We start from the raw sequence: 18738 nt of genomic DNA, 5'->3' as shown, positions 1-18738 counted from the left end.
GCGCAGGGGCGGGAAGGCGCGAAGGCGGCGGCGCGCGCTGTGCCCGCGCCCTGCCCCCGGGGTCCGTGAGGGAGCGGAGCCGCCGCGGCGCTTTGCCAGCGGGAAATGGGGCCGGGGCCGTCCCCCCGAAATGCTCATGGCGTATCTTTAGCAGGTACGCAGCGCGTTAACTCCGCAACAGACGGCTGAAGTCTGTCCCCTAAGCCAGGGGTCTCTGCCGTGAGAAAGCCCCACACACTCCTTTGGCCAGGAGTCAGAGTCACACAACTTCGGACTGTAATAGCGACCGAATATGGGGGAATGTTTAAATTTTGTAGGGTGTATTGGCATTTGATCTGTTGAAGAATGGTGCTTCTTGGTATTTTTTTCACCTTGAAATGTTCGAGGTGACTTGCAGTCACAAAGCATGTTAACTCCACAAGAGGCCACTGAGGCTTATACTGAGACAGGGAGGGGTTATATTTTGGGGGTCTTTTTTTAAATTAATTTGCCCCGTGGTGTTTAGTCCTCTCCAGAATCCCTCCAGGCAAAGCAGGCTGCTGTGGAGTGCCGAAGAGCAGGACCTCTCAGCGCTGACATCTCCGCGTTGCTGCTGTCACTGCCAGCACGGCGTGGTTTGAGGGCAGTGGCTATGGAGAAGGAACAGCCCTTCCCTGGAAGGGCAGCACCTGTGGTTTCTGCCCGTGCGGCAGCAGCAGTAGCCTCCCCGTCCTCCTTTCTCTCCCCTCTCTTAGTTACTGTCCTGTTCCACATCTCTAGAGCAACACTCAATTTTGCCTGTGCCTCTGAGGTACTCTGATCGAGGCTTACTCTTCATGTACATTTCTGAATATGGAAAGAATATAAATGTGACAGTATTTGGATTTCCTTGATCATCTCTCTGTTTATAGATGCCTATGCTCTCACTCCTTACTATTTTTCAGGGTGTCTTCATATGCCTACTTTGCTCTGTTTTGTTGGCAGCAATCTTAGTAAGCCCTGGGGTGTTGCAATTAGCATTCCCTCAGCAGCTGTAGCAGAACATAGGTTTTTGACTATGCTTACATCTTTACTCGGTTGGTAGGATGTGTACAGCTGCATACCAAAAACAGGAGAAGAAACAAAGGAAAATCTGCACTTAATGCCCAGAAGACTCAAGAGGTCTACTTGAAATGTAAGAGTGTGGAAAGTATTGCCCCATGACCTTCTGTGTGAAAATCAGTTAGAAAGATGAAATTATGCCATCCTTAGAAATGCAGGTCTTTCATGGTAGTAGTTGAAAACATGGAGTATTAAAATTTTCATTTATTGGTGTTCTGGGTGACTTTTGAGACATTTATTTGTTTATCTAGAATGGTGCTCCATCATCTTCTCTTTGAGGCTTATTTTAGAAGTGAAAAAAAAAGGCATCTGACAGAACCATTATGCATTAAAAACTTCATTAAACAGCATGGAAAACAAATTATTTGCATTCCTTTTTAACGGTACCATGTGGTTAAAAATAGATTGCCAGCATGTGCTGAAATAACAACCATTTACATAATTTTCTACTTGCAGCAAGAGTGACTGTAAGGCCCTCAAGTTTAGAAATTTTCTTACAGACCATGTAAAGGCACACTATCAAGCCACCTTCTTACCTTGTCAGAAGGAAGAAGGCTGTGGGAAGACAGACCTCTGCCTGGATGAATTTGAGTCATTGTTCTACGACTAGATACACAGAAATGGATTGGGATGAAGTGTCATGTTCCTCTAAGTGAGGAGTTTGTAGAGTGGCTTCATGTATGACTTTCACAGAGAAGGTTGCTGTCTCGAGTTGCCTACCTGGAAAAAAATTCCACAAATAGTTAGCATTTAGCACTTTTAGTCTTCAGAACATCTTGTGCCCATTAGTTCAATTCTCTGTAATTTGCTGTGAAATTGAAAGGTTAGTGGTACAGTTCCCTGTTTATTGATTTAATTATCCCTTTCTTCCTGATTTAAGGCCAGGAGAGGAACTATTTTTAGAGCTGGTCTTGGAAGTTGTAGCTGCCTATCTCACAGTATCCTGTTGATATATCTGAACATTAGACAAAATTTGAATTTTAAAATACTGCATGAGAAAATATTGTAGTTTAGCAGCCACATATGAATCTCACAAATTAAAGATAAAATGCTAAAGTTTGGCTGACACTTTGCTCCTCGAGCTTATGTGAGTTTACTGGTGTGCTGCCAGAAGTTGGATGTTGCAATTTCACTGGAAAGTTAGATTTTCTTTCTTTTCATCTTGCTGCTGCCAAGACCTTTTTGTGCACTTTGAGCAACAGTCCATTTTTGCTGATTCTATAAGAATAAAAAATATTTTAATGAATAAAAACATGTTGTTCCACATTTAACATTTTACACCAGAGACTGCTGGAAAAGCAATTACTTGTAACTACTTCAAGGTATGCAAAGTCTCCCTGTTTCCCTGGATGAAAGGATTATCAACAGAGTGTAACAAGAGACATCAGTTCTTGTTTTAATGTGCCTATTGTCAGCAGTGGCTAATTCTGCACTGCAGAACCAACAGGCAGCTATGCATTATCATTGCAGCTGAAGTGCTGCAGTACTTACCCTAACACACATTTCCAAACAAAACCCCAAACATTTCCAGAGAAATACATTTCCAGAGAAACCAATTACAGATCATCAAAATCCATTTTCATTTGAAATCAAGTGTTTGCAAAAACCTTCTAGTTTAAATAGGTTCTTGTGCCTGATGTATAAATATTTTATTGATTCATTTTTATTGACTCATTTTTACTGAAAGCTAGTTCAGGAGCACGAGATAATATTTCACTTGTTTTTATATCCCTTGACTCCTTCATATTCTTGTGATATCCTTGCACACAATGTTACAGAAATGCCCTGTTGCTCCTGTGCTTGTTGAAAAGAGCAGTTGCTCATAAAACCTGTCTTAAAACTGAGTGCACGGATCAAACACTTGGCAGGCTGCCATACCAACCTGGAGCAGGAAAAAAGGGCAGAAGACTCAGACAAGTTTTGAGAGCAGAAAGAAAAGCCTAACAAGGGAGAAAATAAGGGAGACAAACAGGCCAAGTATAGAATTAACAGGAAAGATTGGACAGGACTAAACTGTGTTCTTTCCTGAGAGCATTACAGAAGCAATGACAGCAATCTAAGTGTGCTGTTCCACAGAGCAGCAATTTATTTTTTGTGGAAATCAAGAGCTTTATGTGACAAAAATAAATGTGTCAGTAGAGCTCAGAGTACCTGCAAACAGCGGTGGCCTGTGTTCTTCAGTCTGCTTCAAAGGGAGAGTTCAGTTGTACATTCAAATGTTCTGCTGCCCTCTCAGGGAATGTTTGCTGTGGGTGGTGCATCTGTCCTGCCTCAGCACAGCTGGGTTCCCGAGTACAGTGCACATTTCTGAAGTTTTACAATGAGCCTTGCAAAAGGTGAGTTTTAAAGAAAGTCTAACAGTATCAACTTTAGAGTAAGCCAGCAGCACTGAGCCATATGATTCCTCTCTCCCCTGCCCTTTCTAAAAGCAAGTCCAATGGCAAATCACAGACAATTGCTTTCAGTGGGTATTTCGCTGTAATTGTAGGATGCAAGGATAGTTTAATTGATTTTGTCTCCCCTGGACGGCCTTTGTATCTTCACTCTTAATTCCCTTCTGAAATGAAGCAATGGGCCTGACTCATTCAACAGTTCAGATCCAGCTTCCTGGACTCAGAGAGTAATTGAGGTCAGACAAGACCTGCTGAAAACAGGGCCATCTTTAAAGCCAGGTCAGGTTGTTCAGGGACTTGGTCAGTCCTGTTTTGGATGTGTTTGAGGACTGAGTGTCACTGGGCTGCCTGGGCCCCAATTCCAGTACTTCAGCACTTTCATTCTGAAGATTTTTAATTTTTAGTTAATCAGAATCTTCCGTGTTAAGCTTGTATCTGTTGCTTCTTGTCCCTCAAGACTTCTTTGTACCATCCTATATGTTGATTCCCATCTCATTAGCAGAGATTTAAAAGCATTTTTTTCATTTGGTAGTAGTTGTGCACAAGTTGTGCACTTTTCACGTGGGCAGGTTTTTCAGGGTCTGGTATCCAGTTTGGGGAATACAGCATTCTGACAGCTTGATGAAGTAAGGTAAATTCTGTAAAAAAATAAATTTTTGGCCAGCTTTAAGAATGATACTTAGGACATTATCAGTGTTTGGCTATGAGGAAGTAGTTTCAGGATATCAGGAAATTGCATCCAGCAATTACCTTGGTTCTGAAGGGTGGGATCCCTTTTCCAGCTGTAGTTCATCATGTGCATTTTTCATATTTCTGTGTTCCAGTCTTTTAAAAAAGTAACTACATTTGCAGTTATAATGGCTGCCATGTGAAAGATTCATCAGACTTCAGGGGAAAGAGTGGAGAATAAACTTGAGAGGGGAATCTGCCCACATTTTTCCATGCAGGGAACAGCTTACACTTTTCAACAGATAAAATATTGTTTACCTAATGGTGCTGGAACAATGGTATCCTGGGTTTGTTTTATCAGATATGATACCTTGAAATAAAAAAAATGCTCAGACACTGGTAATTGAATACAGCCTTTTGTCTTTACTTGAGGTCACTGGAGTCAAGAGATCGAAGCCAATGGATGGTCTGTAGAAACAGCTGGCTTGAATTGAGATCTTTGTATGCAAATGTGGATGTTAAAGACTAATATTTTCTCCAGCAATGAGGAAGAGCAACCAGTGCCAACTATGAGAAGTATGTTATTGTGTTAGCATGAGGTGTTATTGCCTTAGCATGAGAGGGTACTTTGAAGTGAAAAGTAGTTATGGAAGATAAAATTAGAACTTTAAATTTAGAACCCAGAGTTGGCTCTGAACCAATCTCTTAGGTGTCTTGGGGCCTAGGTCACATTTCCAGTTGTAACAAGGAAGTTTAGAAAGAATACCAAAGTGACCTCCTTCTCATTCCTCTTTGCCTTTCTCAGTTTAGCCTTACCTAAATGCTGGGAAAATAAGACCTTGTATCCTTTGGAGTTTGTATTTAATGATAAAACAAAATAAGTATTTTGTTGGGTTTTTTTTTTAATAAGTTGGGGTTTTTTTTCTGTAGAAAAAAGATGAGTTAGGTCACTGGTTTGCTTGGTTGATAAATGGACTTATTATCTCAAGTGACCCCATCTACATAAATATTTACCATTTGCTTTATACAATATGTTTAATTTATATTTTTAAACCACAAACCAAACATGTATTTGTTCTAACCTCTTCCCTTCCCTGACTAGATCCAGTATTCTGTTCTTTCAGGCAGGTGTCCCAAGCAGAAGGTTACAGAGTCTCATTTTCTGTCTCTGAGCCAAGGAGTGGTGGATTCCTGTGTGGTGGATTCACGTCATGGTAAGGCATTGCCCTCGCCTCAGCTGACCTGCAGCCAGACAGTAACAGGACTCACTTGGAAAAAGAGGCGGTGTAGAATGAAGGTGACAATTATACCAGCCTCTTAACAGTTAAAAGCTTTAGCCATTAGGCTGTTGCGTGGTAGGATAGCAACAAGCAGGAGGAGCAACACTGTCTTACAAATGAATCTGGAGCTTTATGGTATTCAGGAACTGGAGGCAGCCAACTCCCTCTGAGAGATCCTGGCCGTCTCAGCAGAGCAAAGCTGTGCTCCTGTGCCAGGCTTTTAATCAAAGGAGAAGGCCTGACTGTGATAATTTCCAGCCGGCCTGCTTTTAGGGGTGCCTTTCTTTTCCTGGGGAATTTTTTTATAAGGTCATTTAGAGATTCCCATTCTAATTTTGCTCTGCATTGGCACTGGGGTGCTTTCCTTGAATCTGGATTCCAGCCGAGGGCTGGATTTGGCTTGCAAGTCTGAATAACCTGCATATTCTGTTGCATAGCTCAGTGATATCCCTGTGGCAGAGTCTGGAGAGGTGGTGCAAGATCACATGTTCCCCTACAGATGGGCTGTGCCTCTGAGGAACCTCCATAAAGATCTAGGAGCATTGGGAGGACATTGAGTAAGCACAAGATAACTGCTACCGTGCTGCTTCTCAGGAGCTCAGGACACATGTTTCCTGCAAACCTTTTGGGCTTGCAAGTTAGCAGTCCAGGCACCTTATTCCTTCCCCATGATAATTTTATTCAATGTGTTTCAAATGTCCTGGAGCAAGTCCAGATTGCAAGCTAAGTGTTTTAGAGTAGTATTTTAAGAGTAAGGATTATTTGTTGTATTAGTGGTGACTTTAAACACCAGGGTTAAACACCAGCCACACCAGGCTGTTTCTTTGACACTTCTTCGAACTTTGGATGCATCTCTGCAGCCTGCAGCCTTGTGTAAGTGCAGAGGTTTGTTCCATTTGTCTGGATGTTATATAAGCTGTCTTTTATTTTCCTTTTGCTTGTGATCATGTTATGTAGGCTGCCTTCTTAAATTTCAGGAACCCTAAGGCAGCCTGAGTCATGTGTATGAGGCTCTTTTTTGCACTGTTGTGTAAGGTAGTGAATTGCAAAGGTCATGGGAATGAGTTATTTAAGAACTGAAACATGCTGGGCTCTATCCAGCTCAGAATAGATGAGCTCAGAAAGGCATTTGCGTTTTAAATTACAGTTTGGGTTATCAAGGACTGATTCACCTAACTCACTATTTCAGTTTCCTTAGCAAAGTGCTGCAGCACACAATATTTTTGTTTCTTTTAAATGCATTGTTGATATGATCATGCATTCCCATGAGATAATGAATAAAATATTTACTTTCAATACTAGCAAACAAATGCATTCACAAATATTGTCATCATAGGCACAGTCTTCACACTCATTCATTTTCGGTGCTCACAGCAATTAATCTCTGTTACCATTTGATCCCAATGAAGACCTAAGATCCAGGGTCAAAGTGCACAGAGTGCTTTGATCTACCCAGTGAACAACTGGGTTGTGATGTGTCACTGTGCCCTTGTGTAAACGGGCTCAGTCATACTGATGCCATGCAGGTTAAAGGTACCAGAACAGATAACCCTGGGGTCTCTAAGGCAGATTGCTATGTTTTTTTTCACTCTGTCTACTGTCTGGTTTAAGCCATCCAACTGTAGCTTCATTTATAGAAATATCTTTCTTGCTTCCTACTTTGTGTTCCCTTCGAGGCCCTCTAAGTCACCACCCGTAAAAAAGTGTATGCAGCCATACTTTAAAGTGAAAGTGCTCTGAACTCTCCCAAAAGCACTTTTAAACTTGAACTATTTCACAGAGCAGTTCAGGGCACGCCTCCACCAACTGCTCAGCACACAGAGCAGGGCAAGCAGCAGTCTCTGGCAGCAGGGAAGGGCATTGCAGCAGGCCAGGGGAGCAGGAGGAAATACAAAACCACACCCTGGGAGTGATTTTTGTTCTCTCCATCAGCCTGTGGAGCTATCCCAGCATCCTTTTGGCCATTTGCAAAATTCATGTATGTAATTCTAATTTACTTCTCTTTTCATGCAGCAAAATGTAATCAACTTGTGATCACATCAACTGTTGTCAAAAATAGTAAGAAAAAGCTATGTGAAGGGAAAAAACATATTAAATTGGTTTGGCATGACGAAGCAGTTAAATAATTCTGATTACTGAAACTCAAACCAGTACAATCCACCTTCCCAAATATTGCACCAATATCATAAAATTAAGTAATAGCATGTCCTCATACACGCTTGCAATGCAGTGTACTTGTAAATGACACAGACAGAAAGTGGTTACACCAGAAATTGTGGAGTCATACATGTGCATGTAGGAGAGGGCAAAAAAAAACCTATTTAAAAAAAAAGGCTAGAATTGCAAAGAGCACAGTAAACTGAGTTCAGGGACATGACACTGAAAGGAAGGAGAACACTGGGGCAAAGAACTTCCTGGAAAGGGCTTGAACGTAAGCACAAGTGGGCTCTTGCTGTTTGCCTGCTTTTTGCTGTGTTCAGAAAAACAAGCGCTTTTTAAATACAAGAATTGTACATGTGAGTCTATTGCATTATACCTAGTGTCATGACTCAAGGTGATTGCTAGGATTAAACAGAAACAGCTCAAAGAAGAGCTGGAATAAGGAAGGACAGGGTCTTTGAAGTGTAAGGGTTTTAAGATGTTAGCAAAAAGAAAATCCCAATTATTTTCCTGTATTCAAGTCATTCTGGTTTGTATTTGCATGTATCGGGGGTAGAATATATGGGTCACAGGGTGGGGTTTTTTCCTTGCATGTTAATAATGGACACCTTGCCCTGAGACAAAAAAGCAGTGCTTTAGGTTAATTCAGGAAACACTTCTTGAATCTGCCATAATGTGAAGACTGGCAACGAGCTCACTTTCCCCAGAGAAGAGCTATGAAACCAAGCAAGAGAAATCTGCAAACAGAAAGTCTGTTCACTTCTCTAACACTGCTCTTATCCTCTTGCACTATCTTGGGTCGAGCAGCTGGAAGACAGCATGTTCTGTAGGCAGACAGCTCCTGGCAGGCAGTCAGTACAGCTGCGAACACCACACTCTGTGCCAAACATGAGTCTGTAATTTCTCTCCAATGGTCAGCTTTTTGAGGAGAGCATTTTGTCATTTCCTGAGAAGACAAAGGGTGCCCATCAAAGCTAATGATACTTTACTTGCTCATGCATTGCCATGTGGGAGGTGGCTGTAAAACACACTTGGAAAATGAGCACAACTGATTCAAAATTACAGCAGTGGTGTTGATGCAGCAATTTGCTGCCAGGCAGTTCCCAGAATCCCTGCACCCTTTGTCAGACAAGGAGGCATTTTCTTCTGACTTACTTTTCTCAGCCATCTGAATAGGAGAGCAAATGTGCCTCAGGAGAAATAAGAAGTGTGTTAGTTTTCATTAACTTCTAATTTGAAGTCTGCATAACTGAATGAAACCACTGTAGTAATCTGGAAAGGGTATCTGAAAGCCCTGTTGAATCAGAGATAATTCCTCCCTTCTCTCTGAAAAGTACATGTTTAAAAGGTGCTTTGTTCAGAGGCACAGTGTCCCCGCCAGTACTTGCAAAGAACTCAAACAGTGGGAGCAACTCTAGAAAGTCATTTCAGGCTGCTGCAGCATTCCCAGGGCTGTAGTAAAGGTCAGTGTGTGTGTGTCCTTCAGCCGTGTGGAGTTTTGATTAGCAAATCTGCGTCGTTGACAACTCTGAACTGTTTCCAGACAGCAAAATATCAGGGCCCCCATGTGCACAAGAAGTGCACTCCCTGTGCCCTGCTTGTGCTCAAAGGCATGGGACTTGCTGCAGAGTGTTCAGCCTGTAACACATACTTGCAGCAAGATTCACACCCAAACATTCCAGTCATGTCAGTAAAGAAAAGTTTAAAAATGTTTTGCTGCTAGGTCTTTCTTAAAAAAAAAAAAAATAGTTTCAAAGAAAACCTAAGGGAAAAGGGGCTATAGCATAACTGAGTCTCTTCCCACACTCTACCATTTTCCACCGTCATTCCTTAAGGCCGTCTTTACAGCACTCACAGTGCAGACCATCATGTTCTCATGATTTTATCTTGCCTGCAGCAATCATAATTCTGCCAAGTACCTTTGCCACCTTTATCTTTTGTTTTGTTACTGTGGCCAAGCCTGTTTGGTCTTGCTACCAAGGCCAAATCACCAGATGTAGTGTGATATTGGGAATCCAGATGTCCCTGAGCCAGTTGGGATTCAGTAATGAGTCCTGCCAGAAACGTGCCCATCCCTGTGCATTAGAAATGCCTTCTCTGTTGCCTCCAAGGACTACTAACCAAACTTGTGTGGCTACAGATTAGCTTAAGTGTTTGCCAAACATATGTATGGTGCAGTCGCTCTACATGATGCATTGGTATAGTGAACATTGAAATAAATACAGCATCCAGAGCATCCTCTGGCTTCTCTTGGACATAAAACAGCAAGCAAAAACTTGTTCACTGGCTGTCTCAAACCAAGCACCTCTATTAAGAAATGTTTGGTTTTGATGTTTGAAAATTATTTTTCATCCTTTTGCTTTCTATACCAGAAGAGTAAAGAAGAATGCTGTATGAAACAGAGCTGAACAACAGGCTTGTACCACATACCAGGGAGCAGCTGGTGAGTGAAGCACTCCCTGACAGCCCAGAACGTCAGGGGAGCTGGATGCAGAGAGGAAATGTGCTATATTGATCCATTTCTTCTGCTTTGTTATGTTTTCTCTTAATACCACACTACTCCTTTATTCAAGCTTATGTATGGGGAACACTAGAAACTGTGACAATGCAGCAAGCTGAGGCTGCTGATGCCAGTGAAAGTGGAAGGGAAAAACACACATATAAGTGAGAGAAGAATTTGGCCCAGTGTCCCCTTTAGACTTTATACAACCCAGGAAAAGCAAAAAAATGTTGCTGACTTTACCACCAGCTTTCAACAGTAATTGCACAGTAGCAGGACATTGTATTAAATTTATGTTAATAGTTAATTTTGGTTGGGTTTTTGTGGTGTTTTTTTTTTTGTTTTGTTTTGTTGTTGTTGGGGGTTTTTTTGTTGTTGTTGTGTGGGTTTGTTTGTTTTTTTTTTGTTGTTTTTTTTTTTTTTTTTTTTCCTTTGACTGTCCTCTTGAAATGTATCTCCCTTAATTCCTGGCTACTCTGAAAAGTCAAGTCCCTGTGGTCAGCATGAACAGGCAATGCAGAAGTAATGTCAAATGATTTCTGCAAATACAAATTTCCTAAGAAGTGTCATTTTTGTAAAAGTTCATGTCTTTGAGACATTTGTAAGGTGGTGAGGTAGCGATTTATTCAAGCTTGCTAAGTGCACTACTTTTCTGGAGTCTCAGTTAAATACTGTGAATGAAGATTGCCATAGTTACAGCTAAATTCAGAAACTGGCGCTATTGTATTGGAATTCTGTTTCTTACCTTGCTTCTTTTGCTCTGGTACAGCGAGACACACATTTCCATCTCTGTAATTAACTGGTGTGAAAGATCTTGCACATTCATTTAAAAATCCTTTAGAAAATGTGAGATGAGGGATATTTTCCATTGTCTTGTTTTCCCCAAAACCAGTGAGTGGTATGGTACTTCCTGCACCTAGTCTGCATGCCTTCTATGCATATCTTCAGCCCAGTCCTTGAAATTTAGTTTGGCATGTTAATTCATTGCAAAAATATACACCACCAAGTTAACAGGTACACCGACGGCTTCCTTTTATATAGGATGTATTGTATGTATATACCTGCATTATGTTGGCATTTATTTTGACACAAAACAGAGGTCCCACCAGTCACAGTGTTAAGACCTGCAGCTGGTAGGTCTTGACACTGACTTCTGTGTGGTTTGGATAGGTCTCAGGATGGTGGCTGGTAAGCAGGAGTCGTCAAGAGCTTCATGTAATATTCTCTGAAGAGCAAATGCCTTCTCCCCTAGCTGGGCAGCAACCAGGTGTGTCTTACTGTCAGAACAACTCGTCTTCATGAGCTGCTTTCCAACACATCAAAACTGACACACGAATAATTGGCAATGATTCAGGCGTTCTGTCAGCCTCCTTAGTCGTTACAAAGCAGACTGGGAGCTGGGTCGTACCGCCCTGCAGGTGAGGACTCGGCACATCTCGGTCTGCCCAGTGCTCCCGGCAGAGAGAGAGCGACGCCTCCCCTGCTCCCGGGCCCGAGCGGGGCAGCGGCTCAGCGACAAGCAGTGGCAGTGCATCCTCACCGCGCTCCCGCATTCCTCACCTGCAGCCCAGCCCCCTTCCTTGTGCCGGCTGTCATGACCCTTTGCCAGGACAATACAACTTCCAAAGCTGGAAATTATTGATGGGCTATTTTTTTTTTTCCTCTGCATTGTATACTACTGGTTCAGCGAATTGAATCTGCCCTTAGGTGAGGCAGGGGGTGGCTGGGCTGGGGTGAAGGGGAGCCATTGACCTGGGGAGAAGCAAAGGGGAGCAAGGAAAACAGGTCTCCTTGTCCTCTTGGCTCTTTTCCATCATCCAGCTGTGCCTCTTGAGCTTAAAGGTATGTGTTACCAAAGAGTTGTTAAACAATCAGCATCTCTTCTTTAATACAGTAATGAGATGGGTGTAATAAATACGCTTTATTCTCCTGAGATGCTGAGTGGGACACTCACAGCACAAGATGGGGTAGGGCCAGCCTTTGTCCTATGAATATTTTCCTGTAATTTTTTTCCAAGACAGGATTATGCATGCGTGTGCCTTACAGTAGGGATCCCCTGGTCATTTGGGACAAACCACCATGAACTGACATGAACAGAGCTTTGTTTTGAATATTTGATACAATACTGGTAAAACTTTAAGGAAAACCAGCATTCACCATGCTTTAGTGTTGTAATTGAGCTCTCTGAAGTTATATGCCCAGCTATTCTGCGTAGTAGACATAATGATATATGCATTTCATACCCATGGTGAAATAAATCTTCAGTTTGCTTGCTGCCTGTGATTGTGATGCCATATGCTTGGCTGAGCATTGCTCCTGATGGATCACTGTGCAAGGATGCCTTACGCTGGGGGCTGAGTTCCTCGGTGAGTCACTGCAGTAGAACGCACGGTGGAAAAAGCTCACTTCCCCAGTTGCTCAGAGTTAAAATATTTTTGGATCCATGCCTGGTTTGTGCTAGAAATATTAAGGATGTTATTGTTTTTCTGGTAAAGTTCCATTAAGAGAGCTAGTGATCATTGCTCCAGCTAGCACTGAATTCTCTCAAACTGTAGCTGAGTTTTCCTTTCCAAATCAGTTGTGGCCATGTCTGAAATGTGCCTTGAAAGAGTATGGTTGGCTTCTGTGTTGAACACGCAGGACAGCATTTACTCTTTCATCTTTGCTTTATCTTTAGTCCCCAATGGCAAACTGGCATTGAGCTCTCATCTGAAACATGGACCATAGCAAATCTATAATTTTTCAAGCTTTGATGCAGTAATTAAAAAATGAAAAATCATGTGATTTTTTTTAAGCTCTGTTAAAATTATCCAAGTTCTTCACAATTCTGAGTAGAATTAAAACTATGTTTTTAACCAAAATCAAAGCACTGGAAGGAGTGCCCAGATTTTCCTGTGGTGGAAATCTGATGATTCCCAGCATGAAGTACTGCTGGAGATGGAGGTCAGTCAGGAAAGGCATGTTCTGTGCACAGGTGTCTGTGCAAGGTATTGATCAGCTCTCATGACAACTGGTTGGGAGTGACTGAGTGCAGAACTTGCTCTGCCAGCAGCAAACACAGCGAAAGCATACAACCAAAGAGAAAGTGATGAAGGACTGTGCAGTCTTTTGTCTCTGAGTTCAGTAAACATCTGCCATCCGGATGGGAAAAGGACAGGCCAGTCCCCAAATCACAGTGTCTGTCTCTCCATTTATTGAATCCTAAGCTCTTCTTAACATTTTTGGTTTTGCATCTGTTCTGTTTCTGAGGGTGTAGCCACCTAGTTACAGAGGGCAGCATTGTTATCTGAGCTGCCTGTGGTTCTTATGGTTTTTTGACCAAAAAAACCACCATACTGAGCATGGTGATGATTTCTGCGTGTTTCTGCTCAAGATACAATACTACAACCTTGAGGCAGGTGCTTTTAATGCATAAGGTGATCTGGTAGTCAAATAATTGTAAGAAAAATGGGGTGGTGCATGAGGCCATGATTTATTAGACATCTGGAGTCATCTCATAATCCCTGCTGTAGGCACAAAGCCTCAGTGGTGACAATGAGGAAACCTTTTCTTTCCCCGTCGTCTTCCCTCAAGCAGAAGAAAAGGAATGTATTTAGTGCCTTTCCTCCAAACCTTGTGGAACTATGGGACACCTTTTCTGCTCTCAGCTTAGGTCTGATGCCCTTTGCAGCTGGTGCTTCTTTATGCCCATCAGCACCATGTGAGGCTAAACCAGAGCTCTGGTGGAGGAATGTGTGGATATCTGATATGGTTGTTAATAAGGAGTTCAAGCTGGTCCTTAGAACTAAGCAGATGCTTAGCCACAGGTAATAATCCAGAAAGAGCAATGGAAGCACTTCAAGCTGTGAGGAAGATTATAAGTGTGTGCCTTGTGCCTTTGGTGTCTGGGAAGTGTGTCTGTCAGATCCAGGCAGCTGCATGTTTACAAAATGCCCTGAATGTCACCTTAAGTGTGAGCCCTGGGGACCAGTTTTCTCTGAGCCGAGGGTTGAAAGGCATCCAGACAGCTCTGCACTGGTAAGACAATGAGGGCTGTGGACTTGTCACCTTGCATGAAGTGCCCTTGGACTGCACAGAGTAGCTTTTTCTCCCTCCAGCAGCATTAAATGACCTACCTAATTGGATATCCAGCCTCGCCCTGGGTGGTGGAAGGAAACATTTATCCAGAAGAAGAGACTATCATAGCCAGAGCAGTGTGTCCCTTTTTCTCCCTATCTCTGCATCTCATTCAGGCAATTTCGCTCTGGCCTACAGAAAGGAAGCAACACCTGTTATTAAAACACCTTGGAAATCGTTGGCAAATAGCTCTTATAAACATCAAACACAGAAGAGATAAGCACTTAGATAAAACAACAAATTGTGTGCCCTCAATACCATGAAGACAGCACTGAGGGAAATGTATTTTCCCATAAGAAATATGCAGGAAAACCTGCAGATACTGCAAGAAGTGAGAGGAAAGGATGGAGAGTTGGAAAGCACAAGCATCCTCTTTCTCAGGGGTGGAAGGACAGGTAGTGGGTCTGTTCCTCACAAAAAACAAAGGAGATGTTCAATTTCAAAATGAAGTTTTGATAGTATGAAACCTGAATGGAGATTCTGGGGTTTTAATTGGTTTAGGGTTTGGTGTTCCTATAAACTTCTTTTAGTCAAGGAATTTCTTTCAGTGTTATCCAAGTCTTCAACAATGTGTCCAGGCTCCTTGTTCTCTGGGCATTGGAACCTTTATGTCCTTGGTGTGACAGGATATCCTCCAGAATGCCAGGGTCTGTCCTGTTCTGCAGGACCTATAAGCCCTATCTGTGCTAGGCCTTTCCAGGCTTCTCATCCTTGGAAAATCAAAAGTCTGAAATATTAGCAGCCCTGTAGAGCTGTGGATGTGTGAGTCCTTGGCAACTGTGCAGCTCAAGAAACCAGGAAGGAGTGAGGCAGGTCCTGCAAAGAATCTGTTTTTTTTTTTTTTTTTTTTTTTTTTTTTTTTTTTTTTTTTTCAGAAGTTCATTAGAAACTGCTGGTTCAAAGCCTGCTGAATTTGATAAACTGGCATTTTCTGATAAAAACCTTTGTTTTGATGAAAATTTCTGCCAGCCATGGGACACCCGTTATTGCCTGGTGGAGCTGCAGTGACCAGGGGCTACGCTCCTGCTCGTTCTGCCCCTGGCCAAGGGTCCCCGAGCTGCCCTCATACCAGGCCAGCAGCAGAGAGGAGCAGCCTTACAGGAGCCAGGTCCTGTAGGAATACACAAATCTGAGAGTAGGACGGACTTAATTAGCATAACTAGTCTGGTGACTAGGATGCTGTGGCAAGGACAAACAGAACTTTGAGCTTATGAGAAGATGGGATTAAAACCTGTTTAAGGGAAAAGATTCAATCAACCCCCTACGATAAAGATGTTGTATAATGCATGAGTTGCTTGTATGATCTTCTAACCTAATTATTGTAGTAGAAATTATTAGCCTCACTGAAATGGTATATAAGACTTGGAAAACCTGAGTAAAATCGAATTCTGATCATTAATCAGTCTTCCTGTCTCTCCATCAATCGCTGATAAGGTCCCTCCCATCCCCTGCAGTAGGTGGCTGGAAGGGCCTGGCCCTCCCCTCCTTTCACTGTTGACGCAATGGGGCTACCAGAGCTCTGTCTCTCCAGAGCAGTTTCTAATTTGTTTATTGATGTTGACAAAAGCTCATTTTTACTTCTGTCAGCAGAGGTGATGTGGCTGTAAATGAACACGCTGCGCTGCCTCCCTCATTATAAGCAAAATTGCCAGCTAAGCACTAACTTCTGGACCCTCTGTGGCTGATATGCGGAGCAGAGCAGCAAAACAACTGGCCTATTTACATTTGGCTATGCTGGGAGTGAGAAAAAAAAATAGTTTTAACCCCTGAATTGACTGAGTTTGTGACCAGGGATTGTATGTGTATGCAGGTGGCTATATGGCCCCATGGTTTCATGGAAGTGTATTTCTGATCATAATTGATCTAAAATAACTGGGGCTTTGGTAAGGTCTAGCTATATTGCCTCAATTCACACTGAATAAAAGTTGCACGATATGGATGGGGATGACAACAAGCTGATAACCCTGAAGTGATTTGCATGTTGCTCCATATAACAATATATAAAATATATATATAAAATTAACTCAGATTATTGAGGCATGACATTACAAAATGACCATTAACTTGAGACAATTACAGGGACAATTGGCTTTAATTAACACTATACTTTCACGTTTATGCTTCTCCCTCACTGAGATCATATTCCTATGTTGTTTTGAAGTCCCTTTAATATATATTTTATGCTTTTGTTGGGCACTTAAGTAATTGGACTGGAGTTCAGCGGGGAGATTGTCACAAGCAGAAATTGAAGGCTGTTACTTTGGCTTTGGTCCCTCGGCAGTCAGCAGAAGGAGAGTCAGTGGATGGGGTGGTCCGGGGAGGTCACAGTTTTGTTCACTATGAAGAAGCCTCAGCATTGGAACCCTGCTGGCAGCGCTGGGATCACTGTTGGAAAGGCAGTGTTTAGGCTAGAACTTGTCCTCATACAAGAGCAGAGTGGGCTTGGGGCAGGGATCTCCAAGTGCTTGGCAGATATTTGATGGCGAAAAGATGATACATTTTGTGAAGTATTTGGGAGTATTCTGGAGTGTTTCAACCACCATTCTCTGTGGGCATTTCCAACTCTCTGTGCTGCAGTTGCATCACATAAATTAAATTGACACATCAAAACTTTCAGCATTCAACCCAGGTATTTTTTGAAAACAATGGCTGATTTCATCAAAAGGCATTTCTCCTATATTCCCAGATTTTTTTACCCTCTTCGGTTCAGTCCTCTCTATCCCTGGAAACAAAACCATATCCTGTATTGGTCCTGGATGGAGAATTTCCCTGGGCCAAGTGTGGTCCTGTAGTTCCTTTCTGTCCAAGAAAAAGCTTGGCTTTGTCTGGCCTGACTTCTGTCAGCAATTGAGTGTAACTGGACAGAATGGTGGCAGCCAGAGCTGCCCAGATGCTCCTGTTCCCAGTGGTTGGCCCTGGCCCCGTGAGGAAACTGCAAGGCAGCGGGACTGCCTGCTGTTGGCACAAGGACAGGGAGACACTTGGAGACTTGCAGTATAGTGGTGATCAGATGGAGTGTTTGGAATAGGCAGCTGCATAAGGCAAGGAAGCGTCCTTAGAGAGGATGAACGAGTGGACTTGTGAGCTTAGAAGGGAAGAGGAGTTCGGGGCGGCAGCCAAGCAACCGCAGCAACATGTCCAAGAGCAGCGTGACAACTGCTCTTTTTCCCCCGGGCGCCGGGCCAGCTGCCCGGAGCCTCTGCGGCTCCTCGTTCTGCAGCTGCGAGGAGTTTCCTGCTGAGCGGAGCTCGGCCTGACAGCAGAGCTGCCGCTGCGCACTGGCTCCGATCCTAGCGCCACTCCGCTGTCAGAAGGGCCCTTTCGGAGGCGGATGGGTGGCGCAGGGCTGTGCGAGCGCTGCTGCGGCTGCGCTGGGAGCAGCAGCTGGAGAGAGGAAGGGATGCCAGAAAACACCCTTCCTCCTTCAGCCTCCACGGCTTACGCAAGTGTGCCTTTTGTCCCACAGCTTTACACGCTCCCAAAGATGCCCCTGCACACCTCGCCCCTTTCAGCTCTCTTGAGTGTTTTTAGAGTGCAGCCCCCTGACCCAGGAGCCAGCCCAGCTCCAGCAGGGCTCCGGCACGGCCTTCCACAATCACTGCTTTGAAGCCGTATCTCATTTAAACATGCATGCTCAGGTATAGGCAAAAGGGCAATTACTAGTTACTTTAATTCGTGCTTTTCCAGAGAACTTTTTTTTTTTTTTCCTATGATGGGCCAGTGCGGCCTTCCAGCAGAATTAATAAGCACAGATGGCTGCCTGGGGAGTGCCAACCTCTGCCATTGCTGGGAAGAACCTTCACTGAGAGGCCTCCTTTTCTCTCCAGGTTGTGAAAGGAATTTAAACTTTTCCTACAGGTTACCATCAAGACAATATTCTTAAGTCAATACTGCTCTGGGACTGATCAAACAAGAGGGAGGTTGTTGGAAACATTTCTCTCCCAGGTCTGGTTTGAGTACACCCTTTTTATGCATGTGTAAACCCAGAGGAAAATTGTGTTTAACAGTGTAGTTCATTTGGAGCACGAATACCTTCCCCTGCTCAGAAATTAACCCTAGAAATAATTTCCTGGGGAGCAAACTGTGCAAGAACCTGTGTTATGACACAGCAAGGGGGATCAGGCCACCAGTGGGGTTTCAGCATGTGCTTGGTCGGGTTCTTTTGAGAAAAACATTTCCAGCCAAAGCAAATGGGGTGATTTCCTCTTTCCTTCAGCTAAATCACTCCTTGGCAACAAAGGAGACACAGACCTGCAGCATCCCCAGATTGTGGACAGGGATATGAGCTTTGGAGCATTTTATCATTGCTTACAGCCCTCCTTTAAACTCTTAAGCAATGACTTGGGGCCAGAAAGGTCACTGGTCCTTACTGACTTGTGGGCTAATGGTTACAAACACCTGAGGGCCAGGTACCTTTAACCTGCCAGCGTGGCCACCCTGCTGGGAACCATCGGGTTTGTTTGCAGAGGAGGTTTGCAGGAAAAAAGTGCACTTTGGGGTTATTCCAGACCCACTGCTGGGACCCCTACAAGATGTTGTT

The sequence above is a fragment of the Sylvia atricapilla genome, chromosome 1, assembly GCF_009819655.1.
Source record: "Sylvia atricapilla isolate bSylAtr1 chromosome 1, bSylAtr1.pri, whole genome shotgun sequence".
NCBI lineage: Eukaryota > Metazoa > Chordata > Aves > Passeriformes > Sylviidae > Sylvia > Sylvia atricapilla.
This window is presented reverse-complemented; position numbering follows the sequence as displayed.